The sequence below is a fragment of the Oreochromis niloticus genome, linkage group LG15 (genome assembly GCF_001858045.2).
Source record: "Oreochromis niloticus isolate F11D_XX linkage group LG15, O_niloticus_UMD_NMBU, whole genome shotgun sequence".
Taxonomy (NCBI): Eukaryota; Metazoa; Chordata; class Actinopteri; order Cichliformes; family Cichlidae; genus Oreochromis; species Oreochromis niloticus.
In genome coordinates this window covers 21,086,740-21,104,870 of record NC_031980.2, presented here as the reverse complement: position 1 = coordinate 21,104,870, position 18,131 = coordinate 21,086,740, and the positions used below count along the sequence as shown (strand labels likewise).

General features: G+C 39.5%; 1 protein-coding gene and 1 long non-coding RNA gene across 3 annotated transcripts in view; both read left to right on the top strand.

Annotated features, from left to right (window-relative positions):
* Nucleotides 1–18,131, top strand: part of LOC106097546 (mucin-3A) — a 326,173-nt gene that overhangs the window by 286,572 nt on the left and 21,470 nt on the right. The gene's annotated exons all lie outside the window — the stretch shown is intronic.
* On the top strand, nucleotides 1,989–2,923 carry LOC112842529 (uncharacterized). Its single transcript, XR_003214339.1, has 3 exons — nucleotides 1,989–2,201; nucleotides 2,593–2,727; nucleotides 2,836–2,923. It is a non-coding gene; the product is annotated as an uncharacterized LOC112842529 (long non-coding RNA).

Sequence of the window (18,131 nt, the reverse complement as noted above, 5' to 3'; positions counted from 1 at the left end):
TACAGACATTTCATATTGCTCCTTTGGCAAAACAAATGAGTTTGGCACAACAGAGCATTCAGATCATGTTTCTCCTGTCAGAAAAGAGGTTTCAAAAAAGGAAAAAAAAAAGTTTTGATTTTATCTCATGTTTAGCTAAAACCTTTTTCATGTGCAGTTAGATTTGTTTTTAGATAAATCTAACTTAAAACAATATTTTATCCTTCATTTAGTTATGATTAACAGGATCTTTTGTTGTGTAAATCTGTAGCTGCTGATGTTTACTGAAGGTAAAACAGTGAGATCAGAATCACAGGTTTTTTATTGCTTCTTAAATTTTGTCTTTTGATTGTTTGTCTTTATACTTTATTTTTATCCCTGAGCTCTTCTCTCTCTTTTTGAGATGTGGAGAGGAGGTGAGTTTTAAAGACATTTAAAAATAGTAAAAGATGTTATGATTCAAATTATAACTTCAATGTTACATTTTTCTTTTTCATGTTTTGGATGATAATACGAATAAATGAAAAACATATTTGTGAACCACTTTATTGTGTGTTTTCAAACTCTCTCTCTCACACACACCTGATCCATCCACCACAGACCACAGTACAATCTACCATCTATTATTGTCTCCAGTTTGACTTCCTGTTCTTTCATATTCAGTATTAAACTTTTACTCTGGTGGTTTGAACAGCTCTGTTTGTACTGAACTTGTATTATAACATTTCCAAACATGTGCAAACATCTGCTTTTATTTTTGATAGCTGAATTATACTTACACAACATTAAAAAAGGTATAAGGACCTGCTGTGTGTAGAAACTGCTGTGAATCCTAAAGACAGTTTTGTTTCACGTTCATCGATGTGTTAACCATTTATCTGTCAGAGGTTCATCTGGTCATCATGAAACCTCCACAGCTCTGCTGCTGTTGTATCCACATTCTCACCAAAACACTTCCCCTTCACTTCTCAGAAAGAATGACTTCAGAGGTTCAACAAGGAACAAACAGGTCTCAGACCACTAACACATCTCATCTATGTTCTTATCGAGCTGATAACAGTGGCCCCTGCGGCAGTATTACCATGTTTCATTACAATAATTAAGATTCAGATTCTAGTGTGTAAATATTTTGAGTCGTCAACTATTTCATGTGTGCAGAAAAACATCACCATAAACTTATTTTCTAATAACAAACCAAATGTACAAAAGAGCTGCATTAATTTAAACACTTACCTCATCTAACAGTCTTCACACATTTAACTTCCTCTTTTCTATTATTGATAAAGATATTTTCCACTGTTGAACAGTCCCTTTAAAGGGAAACAGGGGAGTTTGCAAAATAGATTAAATATAAAAGTTATTAAATGTGAAAAAGGATTTAGCAAAATTTATATCTACATTAAGACAGAGGGGCAGATACAGATGAGTTCAGATCTGTATCATACAGATTCAGTAAGAGGAGAGTAAAGGAGTGATGTCACTATGAGGAAGTGAGCAGGAAGTTGATGCTGTATTCATCTCTGAGACTGTCTCATTTGTGAACGTGAGAGCAAGAACAGAGACTGAGAGAGACAGAGAAGCACGATGGCTGCATTCACATGGATTCAAATGTCTTCATTACTGATACTGATGCTTCAGTTTAAAGGTAAGTGTACATAGAAACACATTCAATTAATAAACTGCATTATTATCACAAGTGTTACTTCTTTATTCTTCCTTTAACTGAGACAGTCATGATTAACTTTTTGACTTGAGCTGACTCTTGGAAACTAAAGTTGAAACTTAAACTTGTGTTGTATTTAAAATAAACTTCACATTATAAACATAACACTCATATTCATAACATATTTGATGTTTCACATTTCTCTCTCTCTTTTTCTCAACAGGAACAACTGAGCAACATCAGACTGTTCAAAGTGTCACAGCTGGACGTGGACATGATGTTACTCTGCCTTGTAAAAATGTGATACAAGGTCAGCATAACTGTGGCAGTACTCACTGGATCTTCAGTGATTCAAGCAGCTCAGTAGAACTCTTTGAACTTGGGCAGAATAAAGAAGCCAAACCTAAATCAGACAGACTGAGTCTTTCTGCAGACTGTTCTCTGGTTATAAAGAAGGTCACAGATCAGGATGTTGGTCGTTACACCTGCAGACAGTTCAAAACAGCAACAGGATCACAAGAAGGTCCAGACTTTACGATTCATCTGTCTGTTATTAACAGTGAGTATTTACATCTTAATGTTTTCAGCTCAAACTGTCCTATTAGAACAACAAACTGAAACACCACAATAATTATGATCACAGTGATGAAGTTCATTTTTCTATTGTTGCTTTTCTCTTACAATATCTCCATCTTCACCAGTGTATGTACATGAGAACAATGATAAAGCATCTTGAACAGCTCTGTGTTGACATATGAACACTGTAGACTCACAGTTGAGTGTCTGTATGAAGATAAAGAGAACATATCCTCAGACATGAGACATCATCAAAAATGAGACTTGTTAGACTGTTAAACATCTCACCACTGTTTCCTCTCTGTTTTTGTTCACTTACTTTCAAGTCTTTTCTTACTGTTTGTGTCTTTAATGTTGTTATTGTATTTCTTTAGGTGAAGATGTGAAAACAACTAAATCAACAACATCAACAATTAAACCAACCGTGAAAATAAAGACATGGACAACAAGAGAGGAATTAAAGACATCAGCAGGGACACTGACAACAGCATCAAATATTCCATCTGGAGGTAGAGACTGAATCTCTCTTTTTTTCGAAGTCTGGATGTCAGACTGAGACTTGACTATGTGTGGAGAAATTCAGTATCATGTTTAACATGTTTTAATAATCTCTCCAGTTCATTCAGGGTTTAGCATCGTTCCTGTGGGTTTAGCAGCACTCTTAATAACTGTTGCTACAGTCAACATGTGGATAAAATGTAACGGTGAGAAAATTCATAGATGAGACTTTTACACATAAAAAGCTTTGAGTTTAACTGTTTACTGTACTCTTTTTTTTATTATTATTTTGTCTTTTCAGGAAACAAAACACAGATGGAAAAAACCGCTGTGAGTTTGAACACTCAATAGTCCTCTCTAACTTTATACAGCAAAATCTCTTTGTGGTATCTGTTCCTGTTTGACACGGTTGATATACAAAGATAGAACATAATGAAAGATAAGGATATCCTGTGCTGACCATGTTCAACTGAAACTTAATTGTAATCATAAGGAATCTAAAAAATAATCACAAGAGCGAAAACATCAGACAAATGAGCAAAATAATATCACAAAGTATGAATATCTGTCACGGTCCTGTGGGGGTGACCCAGTGTTTTGTGTTTTGAATTATTAATAGTCTTTGTTTTCATTATTATTTAGATTTTTTAGTCTCTTGGTTTCTGCGCTCTTCCTGTGATCCATGGTCCCTTTGTCTCCCCTGTCAGTCATGTCTCCTTGTTTCAGTGTAAAGTCCGTGTCTTCTTGTTTGACTTTGACAGTCTTGTGTGCCATGTTAGGTTTTCCGTTTTCCTTCTTCCGGGTCTCGTTGCGTGTGGTTTCTCCAGCTGTGTTTTCCTCCTGTGTCTCATTCCTTCGTTACCTTTGTGTTCCTCTGTTTGTTGCTGGGTCGTCTGTGTTTCTCCTTCTGCTATTTCTGTTTTCATTGGCCCTCGTCTCAGATTTTCATGTTTCATATTCAGGCTTTTGTCTCGGGTTTAGATTCTTTATATTTGTTTCTAGTTTTTCCCAGTTTAGGTTTTAGTTAGTTTTTCACAGTCTCCGATCGACTTTTGTTTTGGTGTTTTTTGCAGCCCACAATAAAGGCTCGCTTTTTGTTAAACATTCTCCTGCATCTCTGTGTCTGTGTTTGGGTCCATATTCTCTCCTCTTCATGTCGTCTGCCTCATCAGATGTGACAATATCAGAGAGAATCTAAAGTGTGTTGTGTTGTTTTCCACAGGAGCTTAATGATGAGGGTGAAGATGGAGTGAACTATGAAAATATTGGAGACTCTTCTGCTTCTGTCAGACTCCACTGATCAACAACTCAAACATCATCTCATCACATAAATTAGCCCATTGCTGTTGAAAACACTGTGTCTGTGTGTGTGACTGGGTCTAAGTCTGAGACTTGCTGAGCTTTAACCCCTGTGGGACATGATTATAGAAGGTGAGGGCTGCTCCTTCCTACCACTCCCTTCTGGTCATTGCCCATGAGAACAGTCCTGAGCTCATGCATGGTTCGGGCTCTTAAACGTTCCCCATGGGACCTCTGTCTTGGGTCTCCCTTGTCATTCGTTTCTCCTTCTACTTGTGTCAGTACACGGTTGTCATCTGGACGTGTGGGCTTGTGTTTGCAGGACTCTTGGGGTGCTGTGGAGGGCCCAACTAAACTGTGTGTTTCTCTTTCACATACACACACACACATGCAAGATTGTGCATTTTTCTGAGGTGCTGTTTGTTTTTTGTATATGTTTTTCTTACAGGTGCAACAGGTGGTGATCTGTTGAGTTGAACTATGTGCGCTGTGTCCTTTTGATTTTGTCTTCTCTCAATTTTTCTCTGTTTTTCCTTTTTCCCTTTCTCCTCTCTACCCATTCTTACCTCTCCCTACCTGTCAGCTCTGGTATTGATCAATTACACATAAGTTAATGTGAATAACAATGAAAATGAATAAATCAAATAGAATAAAAAGAAAGACTAAGATAAGAAACCTATACACATCTCATAAAGCTCCTCTTGGCAAAGCAAATGTGTTGGCACAACAGACCATTCAGATCATGTTTCTGATTGTGAAAGCTGTCGGACAAGACAGGTTTAAAAAAAGGAAACAAAAATTACATTTTGATTTTATCTCATATTTAGCTAAAAACTTTTTCATGTACATTTAGATTTATCTAAAAAGTAAAACACCATACAAGAATTATTTATCCTTTATTTAATTATGATAAACAGAATCTTTTGTTTGTTTAAATTTGCTGTTGATGATTTTTATTAAAGGTAACCCACTGAGTTAAAAATGACAGGTTATTTATTGCTGATTAAATTTTGTGTTATTTATTTGATTGTTAGTCTTCATACTTTATTTTTATTCCTGAGGTGAGTTTTAATGAGATTTACAAACAGGAACAGATATAATGATCCAAATTATAACTTCAGTTTCTAACTTTTGCTTTTTTTGCTGTATGATAATAAGAATAAATGTAAATATGTTTGTGAACAACTTTGTGTGTTTTTGAACTCTCTCCATCTCACACCTCACACACACCTGATCCATCCACCACAGACCACAGTACAATCTACCATCTATTATTGTCTCCAGTTTGACTTCCTGTTCTTTCATATTCAGTATTAAACTTTTACTCTGCTGGTTTGAACAGCTCTGTTTGTACTGAACTTGTATTATAACATTTCCAAACATGTGCAAACATCTGCTTTTATTTTTGATAGCTGAATTATACTTACACAACATTAAAAAAGGTATAAGGACCTGCTGTGTGTAGAAACTGGTGTGAATCCTAAAGACAGTTTAGTTTAACGTTCATCGATGTGTTAACCATTTATCTGTCAGAGGTTCATCTGGTCATCATGAAACCTCCAGAGCTCTGCTGCTGTTGTACCCACATTCTCACCAAAACACTTCCCCTATACTTCTCAGAAAGAATGACTTCAGAGGTCCAAAGAGGAACAAACAGGTCTCAAACCACTAACACATCTGATCTGTGTTCTCATCAAGCTGCTAACAGCGCTCACTGTGGCAGTGTTAATGTTTCATTGCAATCATTAAGAATCAGATTCTAGTGTGTAAATAATTTGAGTCTTCACCCTATTTCATGTATGCAGACAAACATCACCATAAACCTATTTTCTAATAACAAACCCAATGTACAGAAGAGCTGCATTAATGTAAACACTTACCTCATCTAACAGTCTTCACACATTTAACTTCCTGTATTCTTTTATTGATCAACACATTTTCCACTGTTAAACAGTCCTTTAAAGGGAAAACAGGGGAGTTTGCAAAATAGATTAAATATAAAAGTTATTAAATGTGAAAAAGGATTTAGCAAATTTTATATCTACATTAAGACAGAGGGGCAGATACAGATGAGTTCAGATCTGTATCATACAGATTCAGTAAGAGGAGAGTAAAGGAGTGATGTCAATATGAGGAAGTGAGCAGGAAGTTGATGCTGTATTCATCTCTGAGACTGTCTCATTTGTGAACGTGAGAGCAAGAACAGAGACTGAGAGAGACAGAGAAGCACGATGGCTGCATTCACATGGATTCAAATGTCTTCATTACTGATACTGATGCTTCAGTTTAAAGGTAAGTGTACATAGAAACACATTCAATTAATAAACTGCATTATTATCACAAGTGTTACTTCTTTATTCTTCCTTTAACTGAGACAGTCATGATTAACTTTTTGACTTGAGCTGACTCTTGGAAAATAAAGTTGAAACTTGTGTTGTATTTAAAATAAACTTCACATTATAAACATAACACTCATATTCATAACATATTTGATGTTTCACATTTCTCTCTCTCTTTTTCTCAACAGGAACAACTGAGCAACATCAAACTGTTCAAAGTGTCACAGCTGGACGTGGACATGATGTTACTCTGCCTTGTAAAAATGTGATACAAGGTCAGCATAACTGTATCAGTACTACCTGGATCTTCAGTGATTCAAGCAGCTCAGTAGCACTCTTTGACCTTGGGCAGAATAAAGAAGTCAAACCTAAATCAGACAGACTGAGTCTTTCTGCAGACTGTTCTCTGGTTATAAAGAAGGTCACAGATCAGGATGTTGGTCATTACACCTGCAGACAGTTCAAAACAGCAACAGGATCACAAGAAGGTCCAGACTTAACGATTCATCTGTCTGTTATTAACAGTGAGTATTTACATCTTAATGTTTTCAGCTCAAACTGTCCTATTAGAACAACAAACTGAAACACCACAATAATTATGATCACAGTGATGAAGTTCATTTTTCTATTGTTGCTTTTCTCTTACAATATCTCCATCTTCACCAGTGTATGTACATGAGAACAATGATAAAGCATCTTGAACAGCTCTGTGTTGACATATGAACACTGTAGACTCACAGTTGAGTGTCTGTATGAAGATAAAGAGAACATATCCTCAGACATGAGACATCATCAAAAATGAGACTTGTTAGACTGTTAAACATCTCACCACTGTTTCCTCTCTGTTGTTGTTCACTTACTTTCAAGTCTTTTCTTACTGTTGGTGTCTTTAATGTTGTTATTGCATTTCTTTAGTTGAAGATGTGAAAACGACAACAACATCAACAATTAAACCAACTGTGAAAATAAACACATGGACAACAAGAGAGGAATTAAAGACATCAGCAGGGACACTGACAACAGCATCAAATAGTCAATCTGGAGGTAGAGACTGAATCTCTGTTTTTTTGAAGTCTGGATGTCAGACTGAGATATAATGCGCATGGATGGCCCTCTCAGGTTTGCTGCATCTATAATTGGGTCAGCTCCACCTACCAGATACCTGAAAGGCAACAAGACAACAAGGCCAGCCCACTGAGTGTCACACACTTTTTTTGGCTACATGACATAAAGATTGATTATATTGTTTGTTTTCTTGCTCTGTTTCTCTCTGAATCCTCACACACCTGAACCGTAATAGACTCGAAGCTAGTCTCGATTATTCTCTCCAGTTTGACCTGCTGTACTTTCATCTTCAATATTAAACCTTTACTCTTAAGCAGCTCCGTTTGTACTGAACTCTTTTCTCTCTTTTTACTGAATTCAGAAAGATAGAAGCAGAGGTAACGTGAGCTCTGCTTTTCAGTTTTAAACCCTTTGTAAATGTTTAGGCGTGTGCTGAGAGGAGGAGCTTCATGGCTGAGTCCTGGTTGTAATTTTCATGTAATCTGCATCCTGCAGAATGTTCGAATGCTAATGAGCTAGTTAAGAGTGAACTTCTTTGAACCAGTCCAGGTTGAGTGATAACAAGAAAGAGCAAATAAAAATCTGTACATGCTGTTAGGAGATCCACCTAAACTTGAAAGATCCATTAGAAAGTTGTTCAGTTAAGATGGGCAGGCAGTAACATCTGGATCTGGGGCATGCAAATTATAAGCTCCCACTCCCAGCCTCAGTCCCTCCCACACACTCCAAAACAGGACTGAAGCTGAAAACCAGAGAGAAAAAGAGAAATTGTAAGAAAAACTGTAATGTAAAAAATTTACATTTGTGTGAGAAAAAATTTAATGAAAATCAAGAAAAAAAACCTTTTATTCAGTGTTAATGGTTCATTTTAGTTTCATTTGATATCTTTCAATGGAAGTTTTATATTTAAGCGTTATTAAGCACAACTACACTTAACAAATGGAGATACTGTCACGGCCACTCTCTGTCATTTCCCAACAAATAAATTCAGTGCAACACTGCCACCTTCTGGTGCAGGACGAGAAAAAGGTTGGATAGACGTAAGACGAGAGAGTGCAGCATGGTGCTTATGATGCGTGGTGAAAGAAGGCTGATGGGGTATTTTTCTGGGATGTTAATGCCAAACAACTCGTTGAGAGACTTGATGAACTCTCCTCAGGTACCACAGCCTCACAGAGCCAGGCACATCCAAGCAGGGACGTGGAAGACAAGTTTCCATCCATGGAAACTGACTGAGCACAGGAACCAGAAACACTCGACTTCACTTACCAGACAGACCTTCATTCAGCCTGAGCTCCACCTGGACACAGGCTCTTCTCCCTCTCCTCCTCTGTGGTCTGCATGCACCCAGGAGGTCACTGCTGTGGACCAGCTATCATTTTCCTCCTGTGGAAAATGCTGACACACGGTTTTCTCTGTTGCTGTCAACTTACTTTCAAGTCTTTTCTTACTGTTAGTGCCTTTAATGTTGTTTGACCACAAGAACATCATCAACAGAATCCACAAAATCAACTATCAAACGAATATTAAAATTAACAAACTAATTGAGAACAAAATAGGAAGTAAAGATGTCAAAAGGGACACTGACAGCGAAAAATAATCTACTAAGAGTCTGAATCTTTCTTGATTTGAACTCTATGTCAGACTGACACTTGACTGTGTGTGTGCAGAAACTCAGTGTTATGTTTTAATAATCTTTCCAGTTCAGTTGTGGTTTACTGATGTCTAAAGTCATAAGATTAACGTTGAGCTCTGGGTGGAGAGTTTTTTAGATTTAGATAGAGACACTCACCACACTAACGACTCCCTGCTCCAGGCCTGGAAGAACTGTGGTCTTGGAAAATGTTATAAATCCATCCTCTGTCACACGAGGAGGATGTAGAAGAGACATTTTCCAACTGCTATCAGGCTGATGATTAAACTGTGACCTGATTATTTATCATTACATTGACAGACATATGTTGGCTTTTGTGTTTTGCACATATCTAAAAAATGGCATCTTATTGTGTTTCTTAATTGTGAACTGCTAATTTTGAGTTTTAGAAAAACTCATGTTTTTCACCTCTTTTTAACTTTTCCAAATCTGTGCAGTGACAATAAAGCTGAATGTGGATCTCAAGCTGAGGGTTAACAGTGTTACACAGCCACTCACATGCTCACGTTTAAATGGAGGATTGCATAGACCATGCTGACTCTGCAGCTTTTATGACTAAACTGGACCTGCTAAAGGATTATTTAGAGGTGACATTGACTTCTCAGGTCATACACAGGTTTGTGACTCTTTGGATTTTTCTGTTGCATCAGGCTATTAAGCATATCTGAATGATATTGTTATCATTCAGATATGCTTAATGATACTAATGATGTAATGATACTTGTTTAAATGAGTACAAGTTTGGGTAGGCAAAATGGGTGCTCTAAGGAACAATAGTGAGCACAGGATGGATAAAGATGAGAGGAGAGGAGATAAGATGGGCTTTTCTATCCTCGTCCTAACATCAGCTTCACACACAAAAAAACAAGAACAAAGACCAGGTAGGATTTGCTCATGTAAGGTTACAAGTAGTTTTTCTGGATGCTGCATTATTGTCGGGATGATAGAGTAACTTCTTTTTTGTTCTTTTTTAAAGGAACATGTATGGTGTAATGTTAGGTGTGATATAAACATATGTATGCAATAGAGTAGGGGTCGGCAACCTTTCTGATGATGAGTGCCATCTAAAATTTCCTCAGAAGTCAATGTGTCATATGATTGCATTAGCAATAAATTTAATAACGCTCTATATTAACAGTTACACACTATATAGAACAACTTTATAGAATTATATTTGTTTGCAGATGTTGGCAGCTATCAGCGAATAGTTATCAGCTATTTTGAAACAAAAAAAAACAAACACTTTTTATCCATAACAAGAACAGCAAATGAACTGTACAACAGAAAATGCAAATGCTCTTTGTGGTCTCCTCACAACAATGATAAGAAAAATAAACTGGGCCAATATGGCATGTTTGTTAATACAGGGATACACATGTTAATGTGATCTCTGGTCTCCCACTCAGAGACACAGGTCTCCGAGTGCCCAGCATTCAGACAGCTACCTGAGGACACTCATGTGAGAGAAAATCTGCTCACACAGATATGTAGAGCCAAATACTGTCAATAAGGCCTCTGCAATGTTCTGAAGACAGTTAAACTTGTCAGGTAGTGATGTCAAGCAGGTAAAAATGCAAGCTCCATGAACACGCACAGCTATGGATTCCAGCTGCGTTCGTAGTTCTGCAAACTTTGAACCCCACAGTATGGCAAATGCCCGGTATGCCCGATGGCCAGTCCAGCCCGTATCAGTTCCTCGGGTGAGCGAGGCTGAGGTCCAGCTGGTCCCTGCTCCGGTTCCCAGGCCAGCTGAGGCTCTGCTAGTTTCTGCACCCGTACCAGCTCCTCGGGTGGGGACAGCAGCTGCCCAGCTATTGCCTGTGCCGGTCCCGGCCCCCAGGGTGAGGGCGGCCATGAACTCGTCTACTTCTGCACCCGTACATACTCCTCGGTTTGGAGTGACTGGTGTCCGGTCTGCTCCTGCACCCATACTGGTCCCCAGGGTGAGGTCAGCCAGGTTACAGCCTACCTCTGCACCCGTACCTACTCCTCGGGTTAGAGCGGCTAGTGCCCAGCATTTGCCTGCACCCGTTCCTGTCTCTGCTGGAGGCTCAGGTGAGCCCGTCCAGCATTTTTCCTCATGTTCAGGAGGCTCAGGAGAACTACATCAGTTACCTTCTTGTCCACCATTACTACAACCACCACTACAACCTCTACTCCAGTCATTAGCTCAGTCTCTAGCTCTGTTGTCAGCTCTGTTACCTGCTCAGTCTTCAGCTCAGGCATCAGCTCTGTTTCCAGTTCAGTCTTTAGCTCTTTCACCAGCTCAGTCACTTCCATCCTCTGCTGGAAGCTCTGGTGAGCTCACTCAGCCAGCAGGGGACCGCATCTCGCTAATAAATCCCAGACAGACTGTTTGCACTGCACAGCCCCAGCCGTTGCATCCTGAGCCGCCTGTGTGCCCTGTGCAGCTACAGTTAGCATCCCTTCAGCCAGAGGTCTCCGTACCTGCTGGCTCTGTGTCTGTCTCTTCAGCTGGGCGTTCAGGAGAACCACACCAGCTGCCTGTTCCTGCTGGAGGCCCAGGAGAGCCCCTCCAGCAACCTTCCTCATCCGCTGGGGGTTCAGGAGAACTGCTCCAGCATCATGCCACGTCAGCTGGGAGTTCAGGAGAACCGCACCAGCCCCATGCCTCGTCAGCTGGGGGTTCTGGAGCGCCTGAGGAGCCCGTCCAGCCTGATGCCTCGTCAGCTGGGGGTTCTGGAGCGCCTGAGGAGCCCGTCCAGCCTCATGCCTCGTCAGCTGGGGGTTCTGGAGTGCCCATCCAGCATCTCTCCATGTCCGCTGACGGCTCTGGTGAGTCCGTTCAGGCACCAACTGCTCCGTCACCTGCGGCTTCCACGCCCTCGTCTGGTCCTGTGGTTGCCATGCCACCGCCTCGTCCACGTCCGGCTCAGCCAGCTCAACCTCGTCCACATCTGGTTTGGCGTCGGCAGCCACCTTCCAGGCCACTGACTGGACTTCTTCGCCGGCGTGGACAGCCTTTGGACCTGCTTTGTCGCCACCGCTGGCTCCGCGGCTGGCCTCCAGAACTGTTCAGTCATTGGCTACTGAGCCGTCGGCCTCCTGGTCGGCCTCCTGAACTGTTTAGACTCTTGTGCTGCTGTCCTCCGGGTCGGCCCCCTGAACTGAGTTTTGGGCTGTTCCCTGTGCCCCTGTGCCTTTGATGGACATTTTGTTTTGGACTTAGTTTTGCGTCTCTGCGTCTCATTATGTTTCCTGTTTTATTTTGAAGAGGACCGGTGTTCCTAAGTTCAATGTGATTAGTTTTACTCTCCCCTTGTGACGTCGTTATGTTCATGTGTGTCAGCTGTTCCCACTTCCCTCATTATCCTCCTGCGTATTTAGTTCATGTGTTTTCACTCATTCCTTGTCAGGTCATCTGCTCGTCCACGTTGCATCTTCAGGTATCCATGTCAGTTCACCATGTTTCAGGTTTTTTCATGTTTTAGTTTTAGTTCACCCAGTTTAGGTTATTTAGTTTCACCCATGCCCTTTGCTTGTATTTATTTTGCCAGCACTAATAAACTGCTCGTTTTCTGTCTCATAGTTTTGGTCTGCACTTGAGTCCTTTTTCGCAACACATACAATCTGCCCCAGTCAGACTGTGAGAAGTTTTTAGTCATTTAATATCTACATTAAGAGAGAGAGGGAGATATGGCTGCTTAAACACTATGAACTGAATTAATTTAGCAAGAGGAGAAAAAAGGAGTGATGTCACTATGAGGAAGTGACCAGAAGTTGATGCTGTATTCATCTCTGAGTCTCATTTGTGAACGTGAGAGCAAGAACAGAGACTGAGAGAGTAATGATTAACTTTTTGACTTTAGCTGACTCTTGGAAACTCAAGGTGAAAATTAAACTTCAATTCAATTCAATTCAATTTAATTTTATTTATATTAGAGATGGCACGATACCACTTTTTTATGTCCGATACCGATACCGATATCATAAATTTGGATATCTGCCGATACCGATATGAATCCGATATAGTGTTTTTTTAATCAATAAAACTGTTTTTTAAATATCTTGCTGCATTTTCTATAAGGTTATACTCAAGTTTAAATACACAACAACACTAAAGCTATTCTGTTATACCTGTATGTAAAAAAATACACTGCACCCAAAATATTTCATAGTTCAGCAACACTGATCAATCTAATAAACTTAAACCTACACATTCCTCCCTATTCTGGTATTTTAAAGAGTACTTAGCAGAAATATTAAGCAACCTAACTAATAGGGTTGCAAACTCCCAGCAAAAAAAAAAAAAAGGGAACCACCCTCCACCTCATGATGCTTAATCGACGTAATCAACTTTAATTTGATGCAGTATGAAAAAAAATGCACAGAAATAAATTATTTTTCAAGAATAATTAAATAGATTCAACATCTTTCTTCTACAGAATTGCAGACTGCACAGATGGTATGTTCCCAAAGGAAAAAGTACTATAGCTTACTAGGGTATATTAGACTTAACAGTTACTATATATAGTAATGGACTTCTATACATTTTACATCAGATTAAAACTTTGGGTGTAAGATTCAGATAATTATTTATTAAAAGCTAGACATTTTAAATGAGAATAAGAAAGAAAAGTATGCCTTTGTGCCCCCTTTTCCCTGTTCATGCCCTATCGGCCCCCCTGGCTAAACTTTGCTAGATCCGCCCCTGCACAGTTACCAGCCGTCAGCTAAGTAGAAAAGGATCCTGGTGTAGAAAGTAATATTAAATAAATTCTAACGACAGCTTATCAAGCTTAAACGTGCTGCTGTTGTTCAGCCGCTGGTTTCCTCTTTCTGGTGCAAAGTGGGCCAAAAACAAAGAAGAGAGACAGACTCGCGACAGAAAAGCCGATCAGCTGATCATTAGCAGTTTCATGAAGTAGCGCAGGAGAGGGAGAGAGAGAGGCAGTCGCTCCATGTATCAGTTGTTAAGCTTAACGTGGGTACGCTTTACAAACATTCAGAGATGAACTTACACACTTGCTTTACTTCTCTCTGGGATAACTTCCTCGGAGATGAAATGCTGGTTTGGTAGTGAGGCTACAAATACACACAGCCGCTCTATCACGTGAGCACACTGCTCCAACGTGCTACGGTTATGAGCCGAGTTACGCCGTGTCGCAAGTTTTGTGAGGTCCTTTTTTGATATTTAATGGATCGGATTACATTTTTTATTTCTCTCCGATATCCGATCCAGTAATTTACGTCAGTATCGGACCGATACCCATACCTGGTATCTGATCGGTCCATCTCTAATTTATATAGCACCAAATCACAACAAAAGTCGCCTCAAGGCGCTTTATATTGTACAGTAGATAGCACAATAATAAATACAGAGAAAAACCCAACAATCATATGACCCCCTATGAGCAAGCACTTTGGCGACAGTGGGAAGGAAAAACTCCCTTTTAACAGGAAGAAACCTCCGGCAGAACCAGGCTCAGGGAGGGGCGGGGCCATCTGCTGCGACCGGTTGGGGTGAAAGAAGGAAAACAGGATGAACTTGTGTTGTATTTATAATAAATCTTACATTATCAACATAACACTCATATTCATATATTTCTTCATATAGTAAACATGATAGAAGGTCAGCATAACTGTCACAGTACTACCTGATCTTCAGTGATTCAAGCAGCTCAGTATCACTCTTTGAATTTGGGCAGAATAAAGAAGCCAAACCTAAATCAGACAGACTGAGTCTTTCTGCAGACTGTTCTCTGGTTATAAAGAAGGTCACAGATCAGGATGTTGGTCATTACACCTGCAGACAGTACAAAACAGCAACAGGATCACAAGAAGGTCCAGACTTTATGAACTATAAAAACATCTGAGACTTTTGTGCTTTTTTTTCTTCCAGAACTTTATTGAAAATTGTAAAGTGAACAGCCAGTCATTCCAGTTCAGTTTGTACAGTAGACATACAGGACAAATAAGAGTAACAATAAGCTATACAATCAAAACAAGAAGGGTTAATAAATAAAGATTTTTTAAAAATGACAGACTATCTGTGACAGCTTATTTGTTAAAATAGTATATAATTTCCAAGTTCTCTTCTGAGACTCTTCTGCTTCTGTCAGACTCCACTGATCAACAACATCATCAGCTCAGCACAGACATGAATCCACTGCTGTTTAAAACATTTAAGTTTTGATTTATTCTCATATTTAGAAGCCAAAACTTGTTTTCATGTGCAGTTTAATTTATTATAACAATAATAACTTTATTTATAGAGCACTTTTCAAAACACAGAGTTAAAGCTTCACAGTTCAAATAAAAACTGCACACTGAAGGTCAGTGTACATGTTAAAACATACAGAAACATAAACACACACATAATCAGTCATACTGACAGACATTCATCCAATATAAACACATAGATGCATGTATGGTTTCAAACTATGGCCACAAATGAAGTGAATGGATTAAAACAATAACAGAGTCAGCCAACCTGATTGACTGAGGAAGACTTCCACAGTTTGGGCGCTACAAGCATCACCTCTGGTTTCAAAATCAGGTTAGAGGGCCCTGGTTAGATGATCGGAGAGGCCGACTGCATTGATAAGGTGTAAGAAGCTCTGCTATATAAGCAGGGGCCTGTCCATGTAGAGCCTTATATGTTAATAATATAATTTTAAAGTGGATTCTTAATCTTACTGAAAGCCAGTGAAGGGATGCAGGAATAAATAAATACATACAGCAAAATTCACATATTTTTCCTTTCTTTCTTTTTTCTTTTGTGTTCTTTGTTGTACAATTTAAGGTAACACACTGAGATAAAGTCATGGCCTCTGTATTTCAGTTCAATACTGCCACCTACTGATACAGGAAAAAAGGTGGGACACATGAGAGAAGTGGAGGGATGAGAGGAAGTAACGAAGAACATCTTCTTTTTTATGCTGGCCTCAGTCTTTGTTTTTAAGGCAGTTCCAACAAGCTAAACAATCAAGTATTTTCAGGAAGACTCAGGTGACATTTGTTGTTTAAGTTGTTTAATTTTTGAATTTACTGAGTGAGTTTATGAAGACCAGCTATCAGAATAACAGGTTATTTAATGGTGTTTAATTTCTTGTAATGTGTTTGATTGTTGGTGTTTAAACTTTATAGACAGTAACAATAACTAATGTTGTGTTTCATATGATCAGATTATTATTATCTGTAAATATTTCTTTTTATTTGTGTGTGTGATCATCAGACTAAATCAGAAATAAATAAAAATGGTTGTTTGCTCTGTGTTTGCCTGCCTGGTCTCAAACCAGATGAAAATGGGTTTCACCTTTTTCTCTTCTTTTAATCACAGCACGAGTGGAGCATGAACACACACACACACACACACACACATACAGATGTTTCTCTGCCTGGTTAAAATTTGCTACAGGCTCAGCATAAGCAGCAGATTTAGTTTGGCTCTTTAATGAAGCACAGCAGCACAGCTGTAGAGTCTTGTGTGTTTTCAAATCTCTTTAATTCTAACTGTCATGTATTGTGTCCAACTGGATTTTTAGTTTAAACTTGGGGAATTTGTTAAAGTTTCAATTTCTTTTTTAACATTACTGATAAGTTTTATTTTTCCTCCTTGCACTGAAAGGCAAAGCTGGTGCATTCATCCATCCATTAGTCTGTCTATTTTCTTCCATGTTTTCTTTTAATTGTTTAACAGGGCAGCACGGTGACACGGTGGTTAGCACTGTTGCCGCACAGCAAGAAGGTCCTGAGTTCAATTCCACCATCAGGCCGAGGTCTTTCTGTGTGGAGTTTGCATGTTCTCCCCGTGTTTGCGTGGGTTCCCTCCGGGTACTCCGGCTTCCTCCCACCGTCCAAAGACATGTAGCTTGTGGGGATAGGTTAATTGGATAATCCAAATTGTCACTAGGTGTGAATGTGAGCGTGAATGGTTGTCTGTCCCTGTGTGTTGGCCCTGCAACAGACTGGCGACCTGTCCAGGGTGTACCCCGCCTCTCGCCCTATGACAGCTGGGATAGGCTCCAGCGCCCCCCGCGACCCTGGAAAGGATAAGCGGAAGTGAATGGATGGATGTTTAACAGGGCACGAGTGGATTGTTTGGTCAGCAGGAGGTTTTGGGTTCATTATTTAATTTTGTTTTATCCTTGGCTGTGAAGAACAAAGGCTAATAGTATATTGTTATGTGTCTGCAAGCTGCATGTTTTCTTTCCTTCTCCTTTTGTTTGCCATTCCCAGACTGCAGGCTGGTGTCAATTTGGGGATCTCCAGCTAATTGGAGGAAGGAGGCTCTGATTGGACAAACCAGGAGTGCACACCTTGAAAAGGAGACTCACCTGTGGCTGGGCACGGCTCTCTTCCCTCCTTTGAATTGTTGGGCACATGTGTAAAGCGCCTCTGCTGTATTTCTTTTGCTTGATGGTTGTGGTGGGAGTAAAGTAGACTAGGTAAGTTTGGGGACCTCATACACTTACTCACGTAGAGTCCTTTTTGTTAGAAACACTAGGTAAGTAGGTTGGTGCCACCCATGTAATTTTGAGCTTGTTTTGAGTTGAGGATTAGGGTCTTATACCCCTGTTTTTGTTTTTCTAGGATAATAGCTCAGCTAAGTTTTGTTTCTTTTCTTTTCTTTTTGGTGTTTTTTTTTTTTTTTTTGGCACAACCTAACTGTCCCTTTCTCTCCCACATTTGTTGTTTGAATTTGGGTTATTTATTTTGTGAGAACGCTGCCATTTAACTTTTTTATAACACCTGTACCGGGTTTCCAGAATTGTTGTTATCCCCTCCAGCCCTCGAGGAGATGTAACAATATATATTTTCTAAAGTTATTGTGGGGCATCTTGCTTTTTAGACTTCAATCTGTAGCCTGTCAAGTTTTGTTGCAGTTCATTTACTCTCTTTACATTTTATTATAACTGTTACTGAGGTGACCCTCTAACCCAGTAAATGAAAACTGGGGATCCAAGGGCCACATCAGGCCTGCGAAGGTTTCTGTTCGGCCCCCAGAATATAACTGAATTCAGGAACAGCCTTGTTCCTCTGTTTACTTATTTTGTTTTAAAAAATCAAATAAAACGAACATCATCTAAAAAAA